This window comes from Meriones unguiculatus, chromosome 2 (genome assembly GCF_030254825.1).
Source record: "Meriones unguiculatus strain TT.TT164.6M chromosome 2, Bangor_MerUng_6.1, whole genome shotgun sequence".
Taxonomy (NCBI): domain Eukaryota; kingdom Metazoa; phylum Chordata; class Mammalia; order Rodentia; family Muridae; genus Meriones; species Meriones unguiculatus.
Genome location: NC_083350.1, coordinates 39,832,885 through 39,854,917, shown reverse-complemented (window position 1 = coordinate 39,854,917; position 22,033 = coordinate 39,832,885). Strand labels below are relative to the sequence as shown.

Sequence of the window (22,033 nt, the reverse complement as noted above, 5' to 3'; positions counted from 1 at the left end):
CAAACAAATGGGTGTCTTAGTATTTGAAGCTACCTACATATAAAAAGAATAGCACTAAATGGCTTTTGTTTTTTAAGTTAATGTACAATCAAATTGTTTATGAAGCCAAGAGATGCAATGCTAACAAATTTTGGGACTTCCATAAAAGTAACAATATACAGGTAGGTTATCACACACATGATCTGATGATAAACATCTATGTCATGAACTGTTTCTATTCAGTTTGATATTCATTTTAGCTTGCTACAGTTATTTTTAGATGTTTTGGTTTCTCTTAGTTTCACTCTTTTTTTTTTATTTCAAGATACTTTATTTTCAAAATGGGTCACAACATAAGCTTTTGGCCCGTTCTGCCAATGCTTGCTCAGCAGCTGAGGGGCACTCGTTAGTATCAGTATCATGTTTGAAAAAGTGAATAAAAATCCTTATAAAACAAATATTCAAAGTTTCCATAGGAACACAGGTAACTGTGACACCCCCATCTTCTAGCCGTCCATCCTGCATCGGTGCCAACTCTACTCTTACAAAGACATTCCAAAACTAGCAATAATGAAGTTCAATGGTCCCCGCAAATCCTCAAGTTTAACTTGAGCTAAACTTGTAGGCAAGAGCTACAAGAACGCCATCTACACGTTGATACTACTGGAAACACAGGCTGCTGAGCGACGGTCCAAGCAGCCCTCCTGGGCACAAGACTTGGGCAGAGTGCCAGCATCCTGCTCCTCCACTTCCGGTGGGAAGCCATGGCTCTGATTCTGCTTCTGCTTCAGGATTGCCACATTGGCTGTGATATTACATAGTAGGTGGTCGGCCTCTGGAACCCATTGAAAGTAGAAGCAGCAGCAACAGTGTATGCGCCCACGTTCTTGAAGAGCAGCCAGTCAGCCACATGTATTTCAGGCAGGTGACAGCGTTCAACGATCCGATCAAGGCCATTGCAAATTGGCCCCCAGACGCTGGAGGAGCAATACTTCTCATCTGGCTTGGGTCTCTTCTGCAACAGGACCTTCACATGTGCATGATCACAAAGAATGCAGTTAAATGAGCCATCTACTCCATCATTCACATGATACATGAGGGTTTGTTCATGTGACTCATCTTCATCTGCTCCTTCCATACCTTTTTTTTTTTTTTTTTTTGACAATAATATTGACTGCAAGAGTGAAAGCTGATGTGACATGGTATCTGCTTGGCTCAGCTACGATTCCCACTCCAGAATCAGATAGAAAGTACTTGTCCAGACCTGGGTTGATTACACTGGTGATCTCTTCAAATTTAAGCTTCGTTATCTTCTGATCCAGGAAAGCCACCACCACTATCAAGCAGATTCATGCTGAAACCAAGTTCTGCTCCCATGTTAAAGACACGGCGGGCATTCGACATGGCCTGTTTTTAACCTGGCTACCATACATATAATTGAGACTCTTTATGTATGTTTATAATTTGCTTCACAGCACAGGAACTGAGCAGTCATTACCTTAATCTTAACCCTCTAAATGAATATGGTTTCCTTCCAGCCGACATCCCAGGACACTTGTACTCTGTGGCTTTCCAACTGAACTCTCCCAGTGTTTCCAGGACCTCTGTGGCTGAATCACCCACTTTCTATCCTCTAACTCCTTCTCCCCTGGCTGGTAGAAAATCCACCCCTAATTTCTCCCCTGCTCAGTGACTGGCTATAAGCTGCGCTGTTGACATAGCTGGGGACCTTTGGGAAGCAGAGTTTATACTACATTAAGACAAGAGATTATCAAAACAAGGTTTGCAACCAAATATGGAAGATGCAAAAATCAGCATTTTAATTGTACAATAACCTATGCCTACAATCTCTGTATGCTAAAAGGCAAAAATTGGTTTGACAAGAAAAACATATGGCACATAACTAGGAATCACATACTGCTACCCCCATTTGCTGTTCTCCAAACTTCTGTGTTGTCTCATGCCCATTCCTAAAGGGTTCATAGCAGAGCTGAAATGGGAAGAAAGTACAGTGTAAGAGCCTCAAAGTTCAAGGAACAAATAAATCTCACAAATAGAAAAACCATCATTTCCAATGAAATCCACTACCGGGCAAGCATGTTATGCAACTCTGTTAACTTTGCACACTGTAGCAGCACAATTCTCTTAAATAGATATCTGTATTAATTACTAAAAGAAAGTTTTGTAAAAGAAGACATCTCTGTGTTCACTCACAAAATCGTGGACTTCATAAGTTGAATAGGAACAACAATCCTAAGGATCTCTCTTAGGGATTCTACCCTCCTAGAAACACGGTTAACTAATAGACAAAGAAGCTGAACTCCAGTCACATTTTTACATGATGACCATTTCAAAGGAACACTTCTCTGGGAGCAGCGCCTAGTCATTTATTTAGTTATTTTTTTATTCTGGATCCTTGTGAACATATACATCAGCTCTTAAGTCTTTTAGGATTTGTTATATAATACATGATAGCTATTTTGTTAAAAAAGCAGGTGTTTAAGCTCAATTTAGGGATTGTGTAAGGATTTATTTTTTTTTGAGCCTGCCTCACAATTCAGTTTCTTCCTTTATTCTGCTTTCTCTTTCTCCCCACAAATAATGATCCCTAATAAACATTCAGCATGTCAAGATGTGTGAATGTCAGCTTTTGTAAAGTGCCACCAGGGATGCCATGCTTGTGAAGGGTATCACGGTTGTTGTAGTAGTGCTATCTCTAATGACCAGTTTTCAATTTTATCAGACTTGGATTAAGCACTGGAATTGCTCACTCTTCCTCTTACAGCGTTTCGTTAAATACATTTTAGAATATAAATGAGCAGCCAGTTCTTAATATGTAATTCACATCCTCGCTCTGCTCAGAGCCCTCCTCTGCATTCTTGACTTTAGTAGGAGCCAGCATTGCTGCAGTGTCTGTCAAGGTTCATACAGTGACTCTTTCACTCCTCCATTTGAGCTGACCCTCCTGGAGTTTCCCAGTGTTCGCTTCACTTCAGCCCTAACAGGCTAAATGCTGTTTCTTGAGTGTGGCAGTCATGTTCCTGTCAGTACACTCCAAATTCATTTCCTTCAGTGCCTTTGCAGAGGCATCTATAACTGCACACCAACTCTTCCACCCTTACCTGCATTCCTGTGCCTGAAACATTTGTTTCCTTCTTTCTTCAAAGCCCCTTTCACCATCTGACACATTCTGTGATGGTTTTCTTTACCAACTGAAGATAAAGTATCATAAGAAGAGTGGGCCTGCTTGTCACTTACTAAAGCAACAGAATTTAAAACATTGCCGAAGGAAATGAGTAGCTATTGAATAAGTATTAAGTAGGTCAACTGCCAAGTACACAATGTACCTTCATTAAAAATGACAACAGAGCTATGTGGGGATTAAACATATTCTATCCCGGTAGTTTATGTTATGCTAAAAGTCTCTAAGCCACTTGTTCTGAAGCAATAGTTCTATAATAATATTAATTATTACAATATTAATAAACAATATTAATTCTACAATAATGCTCTTCTAAAGATGCAGCCATTGGTACCTGCATCAGATGATTTTTCTTTGTGATCTTTTACAAATTCCAAGGATGTTCTGAAAGCTGAGATTGCATTCAGAAATGAAATTGAAGTTTTAAAAGCTGGAATTTAATTAAAGAAAAGGTCAGGAGGCTTAGTCATATAAAAACGATTATCATACATACTAATTTGCAAACAGGATGGACCTTGATAGCATTGTCCTCTTCAGCATTAATCTAATATTAAGTAAAGGCTTATGAAGAAACAAAATCTGATGACAACTTTATGGTAAATACATTTCAACAAACCATTTAATCTACTGTAGTCTCACTTAGAAAGGACCTGACCAAAGGCACTGAGGATCTGGGAGTTTTTGCCAAGTTGAATCTTTGCTAAATTTAACAAATTTAAAATAACAAAAAGGACAATGAAAGGAAATTGTGGTTATATAGATTCCCATATTCTCAGGATATTTTTGAGGAGAAAACAAAAACAAAATGGGGGGAAAAACATATATTTTGGATTCCAAGCTAAATATTGGTTGTGTTAGGAAGGGCAGGCAGGCAGGCAAGCAGGCAGGCAGAGACAGAGAAAAAAAGGACTTAAGGCAAGCAATGTTGACCTGTATTGGAATGCAAAGTCCTCATCTATGCACTTGTTAATGTGATAAACTAGGGTTTATCAGTTGCAATGAATTTAATACTAGCAATGATTGATTTGAAGAAAAGCTATGCAAATAATACTATGCCTGGAGTTCCTAACAAATAGGGCAAACGTTTTTTTCTTCAGTAAGTGGTTTACTCCAGATACATATAACATTATTACATTTTAAGTTAAATATACAAGAAGGTATACTATAAAATATAGACATGCCATTTAAGCATATTTATAATATATATTATATTTATATATGCAAGCATATTTAAATATATATATTATAAATATATATACATATATATCCCTCTGAGAAAATATATTTTATCAAACAAGTTATCTTGATTCAAAGTAGAATGAAATTAAAACACAAAACAAATGGCTGAAGATACGGCACAAAAGGTAAGAGCACTGGGACTGGCTGATTTTGCCAGCAACCAGAATTCAATTTCCAGCATCTAAACGGACAGTAGCTCACAGCCATCCAGAACTCTAGTCCCAGAGGATGTGACATCTTCTTCTGTTTTCCACAGGTACTAGACACATGTGATACACAGATGTATATGCAATCAAGAAGCCCATTAAAATTAAAACAAAAAATTAAAACAAACAGGAAATGTGCAAAAAATATTTCTGTCAGAATTCAGTAGGGAATTTAATGGAGCCATGAGTAATAGTAACAACTTGGAAGTGACAATAGCTAATATTTGTCAAGTGCCACTTGCAAGTTATTACTCTAAGGGTTTTCCACATAGTTTTCTACTTCATCTTTACAAACCTTTTCCTCCATGCTCTTCCAATGCCACTTTAGAGATGAGGAAGTTGAGCCTTGGTGCAGGTCAGGGATAGACATAGAAATAGGAACTGATGGAACCAGCGGCCAATCTGGGTGTTTTGACTGTAGAGACCATGCTTTCAACACCTGCCCTCTTCACACTAACAACTAACTTGGGAAATGACAATTTGAAATAGATAACTCTAGCGGTAATCCTGCCATTATAGCAACAGCAGAAAGTGTCATGAAGAGTGACATCTAGATATTCTTTGGGTCAGTTTCTCTCCCCAACCCTTAATGAATGGGCAGACTAGTAGTTTTGACAGGATCCCAGTTGATGAACCCATGCAAGGCAAAGCTGTCATATAGCTTTAATATTCTATAGGGATGTTCTTGGCAAGAGTCCTTTTCCACCTTGCTCTGCAATACTGTTAATCATGTACTCCCAGCAGAGATTCGAACCACAGCAACATACATCAGACTCAGTTTTCACAGCTCAGAGAGATTGAGGAAATTTATAGGATGGCACCATGCTCTCTATATCATTTCTCAGCATAGCAACAGACAATACTTGCGTGTTATTTTAATAGCTTGACTACACAATGAAAATCTTGAATATTTTGGGAAAGCAGGGCTTTACTAAGTTTCCGAAGTTCATAAATTCGACAATGTTAGCAAATGTAAGAGAATCATTAATTGACAAGAGGCTCTTTAGATACTCTTACTGGATAAAACAAATGCATTTTATAAAATCCAATATGTCTTCATGATAAAATTTCAACAAATTTGGCATAGCCAGGACATATCTCAGTTTACTAAAGGAGGTGCGAGTGTGTGTGTGTGTGTGTGTGTGTGTGTGTGTGTGTGAAGATACACAGCCACATCCTCATCTGGAAAACCTAAAGAATGTCCTGTAAGTGCTAGAAAGGGAAAGCCATCTCTGTCTTTACTACTTTTCTTTATTACCATGTTGAAAGTCTTAGCCAAAGAAACCAAGAAAAAGAAGAAAGTCTATCCAAACTGATGAGGAATAAATTATGTTATTCTTCTTTATATGCAGATAAAAACCCTAATTTTTACCTTAAAATGCAGTTTTGATTCATAACAAATCCAGTGAGATAGAGCACACAAAATAATCATGTAAAGAAAAACTTGAACAATAATAAACTCAGTAATATAAAGTAAATAGGAATGAAGTCTGCATTACAATATCTAGAAAATAGAATAGTTAATAAAATATTTAACCAAAGAAGTGAAATATGTCTATTATTAAAATTGTAAAAAATGATGGGAGATAACAATTGGAAGATGTCTGTGTCAAGAATTGAAAGAAGTTATAATGATAAAAACACTTCATCACTTAAAGCAACCTATAGATTCAGTGTACCATCATCAAAATATCAGATTGTTTCCTCGTAATTATAGAAAAAAATAAAAACACAACATCTAAAATTCTAGTGAATACAAACGCCTGAGTAGCCAAAATGATTCCAAAGAGTGGTGGATTTGTAAGGCCTCCAAATTCCTGATTTCAAAGCTTATTACAAAACTATATTCCTCAGAACAGTATAACACTTAATATTAAAATCACTTAAATATTAAATTCACATTAAATATTAACACTTAAATATTAAAATCAGATTCATATGCTGAATGATAGAGATTCCCAAAGTTAATCTGTATTTTCGTCAAAGATAAGAAGGTCAGACCAATAAAAAGAGTCAAAAATTTCAGGTAAAGTCTGAAAATATTAAATTACTACAATAAAATAAAGGGGGGCATCTTTGAAGTGCGTGACGCCATCACTTATTGTTTGGGTAGGAACATAGGCAACCAAAACATAAGCATACAGAAAAATCATATTATACTAAAAAGTCTCTGAAGTATTACTAAAAATGGACTTGAGGGGTAACCTTAGAATGGGAAAAGAATGGGCATGCATTGAGATTGATGTCCAGAATATGAAATAAATAAAATAAAATAAAAATAATTATAATAATAACAATTGTCAAAAATTAGCTAATGGACTAAATAGACCAAAAGCTACATGTGAAAATCATTAACATACAGGAAAAACTGGATAATTTTGTATAAGATCAGTAAGTATCAAAGGAAGACATATATATGGCCAACACACCCATGAAAGAAATGCTCAATTACACAAGTCATTAGGAAAATGCAAACCCAAATGACAGTGAAATACCCTCTTAGCCCAGGTTGGATGAGATTTGACTAAATCTTATAAAAAAAAAAAAAACCCTGCTAATGAGTATAGAAGTATACTATATACAGAAGAAAAAAGATTCACACACACATATGCACACACACACTGTTGCTGAGATGTAAATTAATGCACCATTATGGCAAATGGCATGGAGATTCCTTAAAAAGAAAGAAAAAAATACCTCAAACGTAGGATTGCCGTATGATGCAACTATTCTGTCAGTGGCACACAGTCAAGGAGAGAAAATTATAAAATCAGATTCTTTTAGTGCCCCCCTTTTGTCAATACTATTGGCAATATTTGCAATATGAGATCAATCTAGATATTTCTTGTTTGAGGAATAGTAAAGATTATATGGCTTCTATACACAACAGAATAGTATTCAGTCCTAGAAGGGACTGAAGTCCTGTCATTTACAACACACATGTTAGGTGAAAGACAAAGAGATCAAGAAAACAAGTTCTCCTTTACTTGTGGAAGTAACAAGCCAGACTCATGAAATGGGTCAGGATAGTGATCACTAGAGACAACAAAAGAAGAAAAACGGAGAAAGAAGGTTAGAAACACACATCAAACACAGTTCATGCGGAGGCATCACTTCTGATTTTCCATGTGCGTTAGAGGAATTTTTGGTTAAAACAATCTATGAGATATCACAAACTAACTAGGCAAGTACAAAATGCTGGCACAGCCCTGACTACTGCAGGAAGAAGCGACGGAATACGTACTGCTCTGGTTAGTGAAGCCTGGTGCACATTGCACACACTCATTAACCGGTCATAAGCTACCCCATGATATGTGCATAACATTGCATAAATAAATTAACAGAGATGAGGTGAGGGAAAATGGGTATTTTCACATTCATTGCTTGTATCCACTTTCCTCCCAGGTACAGATTCCCTTTGCATTTTATTATCTCTTCTGCTGTTGACAGATTTGATTTTGACCTATTTAGTGCCATCAGCTTCTTTTTGCTTTTTGTTACCCTATTTTTTTTTTACTTAAGATTAATTTATTGTATCCATTTAAACATTTTGCCTACGTGTATGTAAGTGTACCACATAAATGCAATACCTATGGAGGTCGGAAGAAGGTGTCAAGGTCCCTGGAAGTAGAGTGACAGGTAGCTGTGAGCTGGCACATGACTCCTGGGAACCAAACTGAAACAAGTGTGCTCTACTACTGAGCCATCATAAACTTATTTTATTTATTTATTTGTTTGTTTGTCTATTTATTTATTTATTTCTTGAGATGGGATATCTCTAAGTAGCCTTGGCTACCCTGGGACTTGCTATGCAGAGAAGGCTGGCCATGAACTCTCAAGGGATCTGTCTGCCTCTGCCTCCAAAATGCTGGAGATTAAGGTCCACGTGTGCCACCAAGCCCAGTTAAATATGTAGCCCACGCTGACTTGGAACTTCAGGATCCTCCTTTGTCTGCTTCTTCAGTATATCCTAGATCCCACCGTACACCACCACAGCAGGGTACCACAGACACAGCATCCCTCCCACGACCGCGTTCACGCCGCTCCTCACTGCTTTCTCCTAGGGTTTTACTGTCTCAAAGTCTGTGTATAAATTCTAATCTGTTCCCAGGTGTGGTGGTGCACACCTGTTATCTCAGCACTCAGGCAAATCTCTGTGAGTTCCAGGCTAGCCTGCTCTGCAAAGCAAGTCCTGGACAGCCAAGGCTACACAGAGAAAACCTGTCTCAAAAAAATTTAATCTGTTGCATTATTCATATATGCTATAGGATAAAGATCCATCTCTTTTGCATGTGGTTATATGATTTACCAATATTTACTGAAAAGACTATGTTTCCTTCACTGAATATCCTTGGTACCTTTGTTTCTATTCAGTTACAGTGTGCTGTGAGTCTGTTTTCATGTCTGTAACATATTGTTTTGATTATAGTAACTTGATAATGTAATTTCAAATTAGAAAGCAGGGTACCTCTACCTCTGTTCTGTGCACATGAGCTTATTTCAGGTGTTGGTTTGACACCATTTTATCAATGTATTCACCTGTCTTTAATAATAAAATGTCACTGGGGTGCTGTTACTCTACTGCACTGGAGCTGAAGATCCCTTCAAGCATATGGACACTTTGATGGTGTGTTTTCAACATAAATTTAGGTTTGCTATTCGTTTATTTGTTTTTCTTTGGAAATTTCTGCCATCACATTTTTATTTTTGAGGTTTCAGTGTGGTTAAAATGAATCCCAAGTGTTTTTTTTTTTTTTTTCTGGTAGCATTGAAAATGAAGGTTTATTTTTCCCTTCCACATTGTTAGTATGTGGAAATAGTCTTCACTTTTATATGATTTTTTGTTTTTTTAGCCTAAGTTTGTTTAAATTGTTAGTTGTTCTGTTATTTCTGTATTCTTCAGGCTTATTTGTTATGTTATGTTGTTTCTCTCTATAAAACTAACATTTAGCATGTTTTCACTTTTTTACTAGTTACATGTCCTATTTTAACCCTTGTTAGTATAAGGTTTTGAGTTTTTTTCATGTGATTTTTAACACATTTGTTTTTACTTAATCTTTAAAAATTGAAATGGAGTTACATAAGTTTCCCTCTTCCTCTCCTCCTCAAGTTTTTCCTGGTTGCCCTTTCTTTGAAGCACTCCTGTCCCCCAACCCCCACAAGTTTATAACATCTTTTTTGTTTTATTGATTTTTACATACATGCATATACTTACTGATCTCTACCTTGTATACTGTTGTAGCTTTCTTAGCTAGGCTCACTTTGCTGTAAAGGGAGGCTTATTCTATGAGGAGTGATTATAGAAACATATATATGTATAAATATAAGTATAAATATATAAGTATAAATAAATAAAAACACACATATAATTATATCAATATTTTGGTAGTGTTTTTAGGTTTTAGTCTTTTCTTACCACAGTATCAAAAGAATCACTGAGGATGAGCGTTATCAAATTATAATCATTGTTTTCAGAAACTGCTGTTTCCACTGTTATCCATTCTTAGGGAGCAGAGGTTTAAGATGACTTTTCTCTAGGGAGAGAATACATCACACCCATAAATATGTTTGAAAGAACTAGTCTGTGTTATAAGAGATTGTTTTCCCAGAAGAAGATCATTATGCCTTCTGCTCACATTGTTATGAGACATTCCAGCCTGCATGTGCTATTTTCTCTGTGGTAAATCTGAGGTTACAGATTCCCATAACTCCACTGCATTCTATGAAAGTACACAACATTTAAGTAGGTTTTCAGAGAGAACATAGAGCCTGCTCAAACAAAGCATGTACTCATAGGCTCTGAGGGCTAGGTGGCATTTGGGAATGGAAGGTAAATGACACAGTTTTCTAAGTTTAAGTAGCCAACTGACCACCAAGGGTAAATTTGGAAATACTGCTGTAAAAACTAAATCATTACATTCATAAACCACATTTGATTATATGAGACTAACCAGCACCATTTGGTTAAAAAATATTTCTGGTTAGCCTTTGATTCTTTCTTCCACTTAGCTAATATTTTAGAGGATTGAATGGGGTGTGAAATTGTCAGCCATTTCCTGGCTATTAGGAGTATTGTGGTTAATACATGGGATTTTTAGTAAATGTGCTTGATTAGATTTTCCTCCAGTGTGATTTTTCTGATTTGAGACAAATTTTGAATTGTGTAACATTAACTTCACTCTGCGTTTTCATCATCTGTCTGGCATTTTTCTCTCTTTTTAAGCTTATCAAACACATCCCGATTCAACTTTCTGCCATGCCCCCTCTGTTCACCAACCACTGTGGTGAGCCTTTATTCAGTTTGTTCATTTTTATCACTCTCCATTTTGTATAGTAGCTTATTCAACTTATCTTGCTTTTTAATAGAAATCCCTATCTTCAAACATTTAAATAAAATTTTAAACCTGAAAGCTTTTCTTGGGAGTACGCAGAGTACACTTCCCAGTGTGCTGAAATGCTGTCTTAAAGGACCCATGATGCTTGTTTAATATTTTGCCACTCATTTTAAAATTTTTACTATCATTTTAATGAACTAATTCCTTCAAGTTGACTTAATACTTGTAAAGAGAAACCAATCTTTATATTCTGATTCTGAGGAAGACCTTCTCCAAGACTTGAGTAGTACAATTGGATTCCTAGGCAGGGTTCCCAGCCCAATGGCCACTTTTCAATATGAGCTCTCTGTGTTCACTGGAAACAGAGGGAGAAGAGCGAAGCCTCGAAACAGGACCATCTGGATTCAGATTGATCCCATCCATAGTTATTTCAGGTTTCACTCTGCAAGTCTTCTATTTGTTTCTTACAGCTAAGAGCACTGTCGTCCAGATGACTGAATGTGCTGTTAAAACCCCCTGCCCGTCAATTTCCTATTTCCTCCCACATGCTTAACTTCCCATCCTTGTTATTTACATTGAGGAGAACTTGAAAGACCGCATAGCAAAACAATGTCTGGTTCGGCTTTTGATTGTCACAGTCTCCACACAAATCCCTGACAGCCCATCAGAATACATCAGATCCGGTTTCACCTAGCCTTTTGTTCTGAGCAGTTCTACTTACAAGAATTAAGATGTAATGATTTTTATAAATACATGACAGCATTTCCAGAATTTGGGAATAATTAAGCCTGTGTTAGCATTGCTCTCATTATGCATATATCTTGAGGTCTGTATTATCTAAGCCACACTGTAGAGCTTTACTGACCTTATTTATACCATATCATGATATAGTGATATTATCCTAGAGATCAATTTATCATTAATCTCTGTTACTCACCGATTGTCACTAATGATATTTAAAATGACTAATAAAATAAAACATTTTAATATATATAATTAACCCTGAAGGAGTAGCTTAGGCAACTGCTATATTCTTTCCTAATTTTCTTAGTGACTAATGCAAGGGTTTTTACCATATTTCAAGAAGACAATAAAATAGGCATAATCTTTATAATTATTAGTGAATTATTTATGTTTTTAATAAAGAGAGTTGAAAACCTAGAAATTTTCTGCATCACGTAAAGTGGAAAAACTGGAGATAATGACAGAGGATGATATTTGACAAGTCAGAGCACATCTTAACCAATAAAATGAGGTAAAATTATTCATGTGAGATTTTAGATTTATTCTTGTCAAAACGTGTGACTAATGACTGAGGAATTCACTTCTGAGAACAAAAGAAAATCTATATTCCTAGCCAGTTTGTCAAAAACAGGAAGGACCTAACCAAGCAATATTTACAAGAAAACCTGCATCATCTCACTTTGCTAAAAGCACAAGTGACAACAACTTTATTTATTTGTTATGTTTTTAAATCAGAGTTCTATTGATTTAAGAAATGTTTCTATACTTTGACTATTTTTCATACTTCAGGAATGTATCCATTCCTTCTTTGTTCTTATTTCTATATATATATATATTTTTTGTTGATAAAACAAGCTAAAAGAAGCTGATTTGATCCAAATGATAAATGCAGTAACTATTTCCCTTACTTCTTAGGGATTCAACAAGCACTATATGCTAATAGGTGACAGCATCTAGTCATGGTTAGACCACCATCAACATGTAAGTGTTCAAGTCATGAAAGATCACTCCAGGAATTTCAACCCATTGCTATCCCTGTAGCACCTGTGGATTTGCGTAGTATTTGAGATAAGTATAATTATCTCTAAGAACAAATGGATAGGCATATGAGAGAAGGCAGACACTACCAAGTGTCACCTTATGTCGAACCCATTCATCTTAAAATTGGAACAAGATCAAAGAAAAACCTGAACATAAAATAAACAATGGAAAAACCACAAATATCATGTAGTAAAATGAGAGAAAATAAATATTTCCACAGACAGAAAAATATAGAATTAGATCTTCAGAGTTTAGAAGGAATGAAATATCCTTTTAAAATATTCTATTATCCATGGATTCATCAGTCACTGTTTTCATAGCTCCAATGTATGCCATGAATCATGACAAGAAACCAAAGATAGACCTGGTCTTTCAATGATTCATCCTAAGGTAATCAATATTAGGCAATAGGCAGCTTTTCTAATCTTTCACAATGAGTGTTCAATTCCCCAAAAGACTTTCTCAACTGGCATATAATAGAATTCTAACATTTCTCAAGAAAACACTGTACTGTCTTTTAGAATATATATATATATATATATATATATACATATATATGTAATTAAACATTTTATAATTATAGAAATTTTAAAATGTATAAATTATAGGAGATTTAAATATATTACAGAAATCCTACCATATATTATTATAGAAATACTATCACAAAGAAGAAAGTAATCATCATGCTTGCTTGAGTTCTTAAGGGTGTTAATGAAATAGCTTCTTGTAGGAGTTGATAAATGAACTACGATTTTAAGGAAGAGATTCCTTTCCCCCCCAGGAGTATTAGGACAGACAAGACGAACAAGAGAGGAAAAAGTAGAGTTCTTAGCAGATAACAAAAACCTGTTTAAATAAGAAGGCTAATTGATATTCGTCAAATCTTGCCTTTATTTTATCACTTACAAATGAATGCATATTAGAGCATTTCTTATGATGCATCTTACTATGTTCTCAATTTATTACTGTTTATAGCAGTAAAAAAAATTAAAAAAGAAACAAAAGGAAATTGAGAATATCAGTAGCTAAACTTAATATGGACAATTATGAAGGGAGCTGTGTTTTCATTGCTTGAAGACTTAATTCTTGAGAAAGGCAGCCCCTGCTCCTCTGACTAGGAGATCCACATGGAGACTGAGCTGCCAATAGGCTACATCTGAGCAGGGGTTTAGGTCCTCTTCATGCATGGTCCTCCATTGGTACATAAGTTTCTGCACAACAACCTGGGATCAGATCCTTTAACTTTGTTGTTCTCCTTGTGGTGCTCCTCTATGCTCCATATCCCTCTATTTCTACCCCTCTTTTCTTACATAAAACTCCCTATGCTCTGCCTAAAGTTTGGCTCTGAGTCTCAGCATCTGCTTCAATCCTCTGTTGGGTGGAGCCTTTCAAAGGACCCGTTATAGTAGGCTCCCATCCTGTTTCCTCTCTTCCACTGCTTCTGGTGTCTATCCTTTTTGCCATTTTTGAATGAGATTTAAGCATCCGCCTTAGTGTACTCCTTAGTGAGAGGATCTAGGCAGTTCTGATGAGACTTGATAAACTATGGGCATATGGCAATGGTGTAGAACTTCCCTTTTCATCGGACTAGGGGACAGGCACTGGGGGAAAAAGGGAAGCAAGGTGGGACTGGGGGGGGAGTTGAGAGAGGGCACTTCAATTAAGATATATAATGAATAAATTATGAAAAAAAAATTGAAAGAAAAATTTTCAGGATATTATTTCAGTAGGTAAAGCTCAAAGCTAAAAAAAAAACCATAACCCAGGGGTTCCTGCAAAGACTGATGGACCAACCAAGGACCTTGCATGGAGAGAACCTAGATCCCTGCTGAGATGTAGCACATAGGCAGCTCAGTCGCCATGTGGGTGCCCGAGTAAGAGGAGCAGGAGCTGCCTCTGTCATGAACTCAATTGATCACTTGCCCCTGGCAAAGCACCCATGCCAGCAGAGGAAGAGGATGCAGGCAGTCCTGGTGAGAATTGATAAGCTATGAGCTGATAGCAGAGGAGGAGAACTCCCCCTTTCAGTGGACTAAAAGGGAAAGGAAATGGGGTTGTTGGGGGTGGGAATGGGGGTATGGGAGGGAGGGTGGACTAAGATGAATTGATGGAGGAGGCTACAATTAAGATATACAATGAGTAAATTGGAAAGAACGAAAGAGAAAGAGAGAGAAAGAAAGAAGGAAGGAAGGAGAAAGGAAGGAAAGAAGGAAGGAAGGAAGGAAGGAAGGAAGGAAGGAAGGAAGGAAGGAAGGAAGGAAGGAAGGAAGGGGACTACTTCTTTCCCCTCAAAGTATTTTCTGTCCCTCTCTCCTTTCTCCAGATTCTCCTCATACAAATAAAGGGACTCAACATTTTCACAAGGATCAAGATTCTCTCCGTATAGATTCTATTCTTGAAGACTAATCAGGTTGTTACTGGTTTCCAAAGTTCTGTTCTCCAGGTAAGACTATTACAAAATGTAGACTATATGCTATACTCTCTCGCTCTCTCTCTCTCTCTCTCTCTCTCTCTCTATATATATATATATATATATATATATATATATCATAAACATGCAGATATTAGAAAGTAAAATACATATTTAAGTGTATAATATATATAAGTATAATATAATAGTATAATATATTAAATTATTTTATTAATTTTGGTTTTGGAAATATCATACATGTGTATGATATACTCTGATTAAGTTCTTCCTCTACCTCTCACTTATCTTTACTCCAAACTCTATCAAGCTTCCCCTACATCCCTACACATACTAGGTCCTTTCTCAGATTCACGAATATTGGCTTATTTTCTGACCTATTTTGTTTAACCAGGGACGTCAGTGTAAACACTGAATTGGAACCACTTAGTGGACCCTGGTGGCATTGCCAGTGGGTACAAAACAAAATCAATGTCCTCCCCGCTCCTTGAATATTTCAGAACAAATCATTGAGCAGTGGGTGGCAGGGTCCCTGATCTCCTCCCCCACTCATGCCTGACTGTTGAATGGCTCATTTTTGTGAACCCTCTGGGCAGGCATTCACAACTGCTTTGAGTCCATAATTACAATGGCTCCAAAGACAACACTTCACAGTCCTTCTTTCCTTTCAGCTCTTACATATTTTGTCTCATCTTCCTGAATGCCCCCTGACCCTTAGAGAGCATGAATGAATATTATGCAAATAAATGTCTCATTTAGGGCTGAGCACTCTTCCAAAACTTATTCTCAACACCACTTGCATCATGACTTCCTGAATTTACTGCCATTCAGTGGGAAGAGGGGCTTTTCTGATTAAAGAAAAGAGTAATATTTGTCTAGGGGTTACAAACATTTTTATTTAGAAAGTAATTTGACACTACATTAATTTAGTAGTGTCAACAACAGTATCCAATTTCCCACTAGAATAAACTATCCTTTCCTTACTAAGGCAGGGACTCCCTCCAGTGTACAAACACTCAAATTAATCAAAGAGCCATTGCTTACCCACCCCCAGTAACAGCAATGCCACTACAGTACCAGTGGCTACATCATATCTTTTAGCTTATATAATTCACCGCTGGTTATACTACTGATGCCTTTTCTTTTCCCATAGCACTGTTAAAAATATAAAATCTGAACTTATTTTTTTCCCCAGATGATTGTCAACAGAGGAATCTCTAATGGCCAAGAAGCACCTAAAGAAATATTCAATGTCCTTAGTCATCAGGAAAGTGCAAATCAAAATGACCTTGAGATTCCATCTTATGCCAGTCAGAATGGCTAAGATCAAAAAACTCAAGCGACCACACATGCTATAGGGGATGTAGAGAAAAGGGAACCCTCCTCCATTGCTGGTGGGAAAGTAACCTTGTACAAACACTACATAAATCACTGTGCAGGTTTCTCAGAAAATTAGGAATACATTTACCTCAAGATCCAGCTATATCACTCCTAGGCATATGTACAAATTTGCCCTACCATATCACAAGGACTCTTACTCAACTATGTTCATAGCAGCTTTATTCATACTAGCCAGCATCTCAAACAACCTAGATGTCCCTCAATGGAGTAATAGATACGGAAATTGTGGTACACTCACACAATGGAATACTACTCAGCAATTAAAAACAAGGAAATCATGAAATTTGTAGGCAAATGGATGGAACTAGAAAAGATCTTCCTGAGTGAGTTTTCCCAGAAGACATGCATTATATATATATACCTATTTAGACATGGATATTAACCATAAAGTGTAGAATAAACTTGCTACAAACCAGAGACCCAAAGAAGCCATGGAGAGACTAAGGGAGGATGTTTGAATTTCACTCAAGAAGGGGATAATAGACATCTGAAATAGATATCTGAAATAGATGGAGGGAGGGAACTGGTGATAGACAGGGTGGGGAGGATAATGGGAATAAGGATGAGGCGTGGGGAGGGCAGGAGTGGGATAGATGGAGATGACCAGGAAAGAGAATTAAAATCAGTGGGGGTTGGGACAGGGGAGGCACCCAAGAGTTTATGACGATGACCCTAACTGAGATTCCTAACAGTGGAGGAGAGGTGGAGGTAGGGGAGGGAGTCAGGAATCTGAAGTCTTCCATTAGAGGGAGAAGGACACCAACCCACTCATTAAACCTTTGACCCAAATTTGTCTTGCCTACAAGAAGTGTAGGGATTAAGATGAGGCAGAGATTGATGCAATTTCAAACAAATAACTGGCTGAACTTGAGACGAATCCCATGGGAGAGAGCCAGCTCCAGACACTAGTAATAATATCCTACTATGTGGGCAGGCAGGAGCCTATAAACAGATGCAAAGACAACAGCTAAACAATTGGGCAAGTTGGTGGAGTTTTGTGGAAGAATGTGAGAAAGGACAGAGGGAGCTGGAGAGGTCAAGGACACCACAAGAAGACCTACAGAGTAAATTAACCTGGGCCCATGGGGGCTCACAAAAATGCCCAAAGAGCATTGATGGGCTGGACCTAGGCTCCCTACACATATGTAGCATACTGGGAATAGGGTTGTCTATGACTGTTACCTGCCTCTGGATCCACTTCCCTTAGCTTTGCTACATTGTCAGGTCTCATTGGGAGAGGATGTATTTAGTCCTGATGAAATCTGAGGTGTAATGGTGAGTTGTTACCCCTTGGGGGACTCCCCTTCTCCAAGAATGAGGAGAATGGGAGAAGGAGGGCATGAGAGTGGGACTGGGAGAAGAGAAGGAAGGGGGCTTCGATTAGCCTGTAAAGTGATTAAGTTAATTTAATTTAAATAAAACAGAAAAGAAAATATAAAACCTAGCCAAAGTAGATGAAGCTTCCAATACAATTCTAGCTTGATTTCTTCATAACATATAACTAATTTTTTTTGTGATTTCTTCAGCTACAGAGTCTTATTGTCTCTTTCTGGAAGTCAACAGTAGGAATGCTGGTGCTTGCATTGTATTGGATGCTTCTGGGTCTTGCCAGACCAGTCACTTGCTATGAAGTATCTCACAACAATACAATTTTTTTATGGAAAAAGATTTCCAAAAAATATTGTGATATTAGTAGCATTAATTCATATTTTTTCAGATCTCCTTAATGTCAAATGTTTAGCTTAATAGAAAATATCAAGATTCAAATGAATTCTTTTACAATTCATTGAAATAAGTGGTTTTACCTCAAAGATCTAGTTATAGAAATAACTACCAGCAGCCTTTTCATGTAATTGTGGCTCCTTTACAACATTCTATTCACCAAACAATAGCTTCTTGAAAGTATAAAGGACCAGAATAAGCTGAAACTAAATCAATTACTTTTTTTTGTTGTTGTTGTTTAAACTCATTTATTTTGTATTTGGGACAAGGGAGCTTTTGTTGTTCTTGACTTAATAGCATCTTGTGGAAACTGTTGATTGAGTTATGGAGATCTTCTACACACACGTGCAGTTAAAACGTGTCAAACATGATAATATCACCATTGGTCTCATGAGACATGTCTGTCAAGATTAAAGTGGTGAATTCGTTTTTTCAAATGTATTCATTTTCTGCTGTTAACCATTGCAATTTACTTAAGCATCTCAAACGTCACTGGTTTATGATCTTTTAATTGTATAATAGGATGTCTACCTGGACTCAGTTTGTTCTGTTCTGAGGGTTAAAATTAAAATCAAAATGATGGTTAGACTAAGAAAAGAAATTATTTAATCCTATTTGTGAAAGCCCAAACCAATGTACTTGTGATTTTTGGATATAGATATTGTTAGAAGACAAGAGTAATACTTTGCTTCTTTTCTAATTTTATCTTTTAAAATTTTTAATATCAATTATACTTTATATCACAGCTGTTGCCTCCTCTCTCATTCCCTTCCAATCCAATCCTCCCTCCCTCATCTCCTTCCATGCCCCTTTCCAAGTCCACTGATAAGGGAGGTCCTCCTTCCCTTCCATTGGACCATAGCTTATCAGGTCTCATCAGGACTGGCTTCCTCTGTGGCCTAGCAAAGTTGCTTCCCCTCAGAGGGAGGTGATCAAAAAACCAGCCACGGAGTTCTTATCAGACACAGTCACTGTTCTCATTCTAGGTTACCTACTTGGAGACTGAGCTGCAATGGGCTACATCTGAGCAGGGGTTCTATGTAATATCCATGATTGGTCCTTGGTTGGAGTATCAGTCTCAGAAAAGACCCCTGGGCCCAGATGTTTGGTTATGTTTATCTCCTTGTGGATCTCCTGTCCTCTCCAGGTCTTACTATCTCCCCCTTCTTTCATAACATCCCCTACACTCTACCAAAAGTTTGGTCATGAGTATCATCATCTGCCCTGATACACTGCTGGGCAGAGTCTTATAGAAGCCCTCTGTGGTAGGCTCCTGTCTTGTTTCCTGTTTTCTCTTTCTTCCAATGTCCATGTTGTTTATCTTTCTGATGAGAGAACCCACTTGGAATCTGAGCAGTCTATGGTCTTCCTCTGAGCAGGGAGGTCTAGGTCCTCTCCATGCATAGTAGTGGTTTTGAGTATCAGTCTCTGCAGCCCCCCCCCTGGACTCAGATATTTTTTGGCTTTGTTACTCTCCTTGTGGAGTTTCTGTCCCCTCCAGGTCTTCCTCTCTCCCTCTTCTTCTATAAGGTTTCCTGCACTCTTCCCAAATTTTGGTTACAAGTCTTAGTATCTCCTTCGATACCCTGGTGGGTAGAGTTTTTCAAAGGTCCCCTGTGGAAGGCTCCTGTCCTGTTCCTCGTCTTCTCCTACATCCTACCCTGTCTGCCTTTCTGAGTGAGCTTTCAGCATCTCCCTATGGTCCTCCTGGTTGTTAAGCTTCTTTAGGACTACAGATTTTAGTATGTTTATTGCATATTATATGGATAATATCCACTTATAAGTATATATACCATATGTGTCTTTCTACTTCTGGTTACCTCACTCAGGATGATCTTTTCCAGTTCCCACCATGATTTCCTTGTTTTTAATTGCTGAGTAGTATTCCATTGAGTAAATGTACCAGACTTTCTGTATCCATTCTGCATTTGAGGAACATCAAGGTTGTTTCCAGATTCTGACTATTAAAAATAAAGCTGCTAAGAACATAGTTGAGCAAATATCCTTATTGAATGATGAGGCCTTTTTTGGGGTATATACTTAAAAGAGATACATCTAGATCTTGATGTAGCACTATTCCTAATTTTCTGAGGAAGCACCAGATTGATTCAAAAGTGTTTGTTTGTACAAGGTTACATTCCCATCAGTAATGGAGGAGGGTTCCACTTTCTCCACAACCTCTTCAGCATGCATAAAACCTTGAGTTTTTGGTATAAACAATAAATGGGACCTCATGAAACTGAAAAGCTTCTGTAAAGCAAAGGACACTATCATCAGAACAAAACAACAGCCTACAGACTGGGAAAAGATCTTCACAACCCTACATCTGACAGAGGCCTGATATCCAGAATATATAAAGAACTAAAGCAGTTGAAAACCAACAAACCAAGTAATCCAGTTAAAAATGGGGCACAGAGCTAAAGAGAGAATTCTCAACAGAGGAATATCAAATAGCAGAGAGACACTTAAAGAAATGCTCAAATGTCCTTAGTCATATGGGAAACACAAAACAAAACGATCCTGAAATTTCACCTCAAGCCCATCAGAAGAAGTTTCTTTCAAACATTCAGGAGTGTCCAATACTGTGGCGCCTTGGTTGAGAATGGTATCAGTAGGCTCATGTGTTCTCAGCTCATAGAACTTTTTAGGAAGGTTAAGAAATATGGCCTCGTTGGAGGAGTTATACCTTTTAGGCCAGGTTTTGAGTTTCCCAAAGCCCACATATTTCCCAGTTATTTCTCTCTGCCTCCTATTTCTGGCCTCCTATGAAATGTGATCACTCAGTTGCTTCTGCTGTCATATTTTGCTCTGCCAGAATTACTATTACCCTCTGAAATCATTAATCCAAATTAATCCTTTTGAAAATAAGTTCTTTTTGTCATGTTTTTTTTTTTTCACAAAGAAAAATAACCAAGACACATACCTATTCTTTAAGACCAAGGCTGTACTTTAAGACTTACTAGATCCACTTGGTTCAGGATTAGGATTTATCTCTGTGTTGTTTGGTTGCTTTCTCCCACCCACATGTAAGATATAACCACATTCTGATCAGATCAAGTTCATTTTACTACATCAATATTTGTTTCTGCTCTGTCACCTAACCTGGATCAATATCTCTGTTAGTCTGCTCTTGAGGCAATCACCCAGGATAATTCTTGGACAAGATTACTCTCCAAATCTTCCCACAGTATGTTCTACACAGTAAAATGTTTTCAGTACCCTACAATATAGTTTCAGTTAGCTTTCTGAAGGACTGTTATTATCACTCGGCATGTCAGTTGATATTACCACCAGACATTTAAATCAGTGTGACAGCTTTTAGTGGTCAGGAGGAGGAAGGAAAGGAAGTACTTTTGGCCTTACACAAGAGCAAGAAGTACTCATCACATCCATCAAAAATGTGAAAAAAATCAAAATTAATTAATATATTGCTTAGTACCTAATTTATTCTCTAATACTTACCTCTCTACTTATTAAAGATTTTGTTAAATGTTAGGTATATTAATTATGAATCTGGCTTTGAGTTTTGTAAAGTTATATGTCCTGTGTTTTATATCTATTTTAAATCTTGAATTTTACATGTTAGGCTTATATAAATTTCCAGCAAAACACTCAACTGAGTAAACTGAAATCAAATATTTTATATGAAGAGTTTAGCACACACTGTGATGGAACATTTTCTAAATTAACATAAAATTCATGTTTCTGCCAAATCATTTCCAAACAATATTTATGT

General features: G+C 37.1%; 1 pseudogene; it reads right to left on the bottom strand.

The window, feature by feature from the left end:
• Nucleotides 1–626: 626 nt before the first annotated feature.
• Nucleotides 627–22,033, bottom strand: part of LOC110540165 (ornithine decarboxylase-like) — a 73,821-nt pseudogene continuing 52,414 nt past the window's right edge.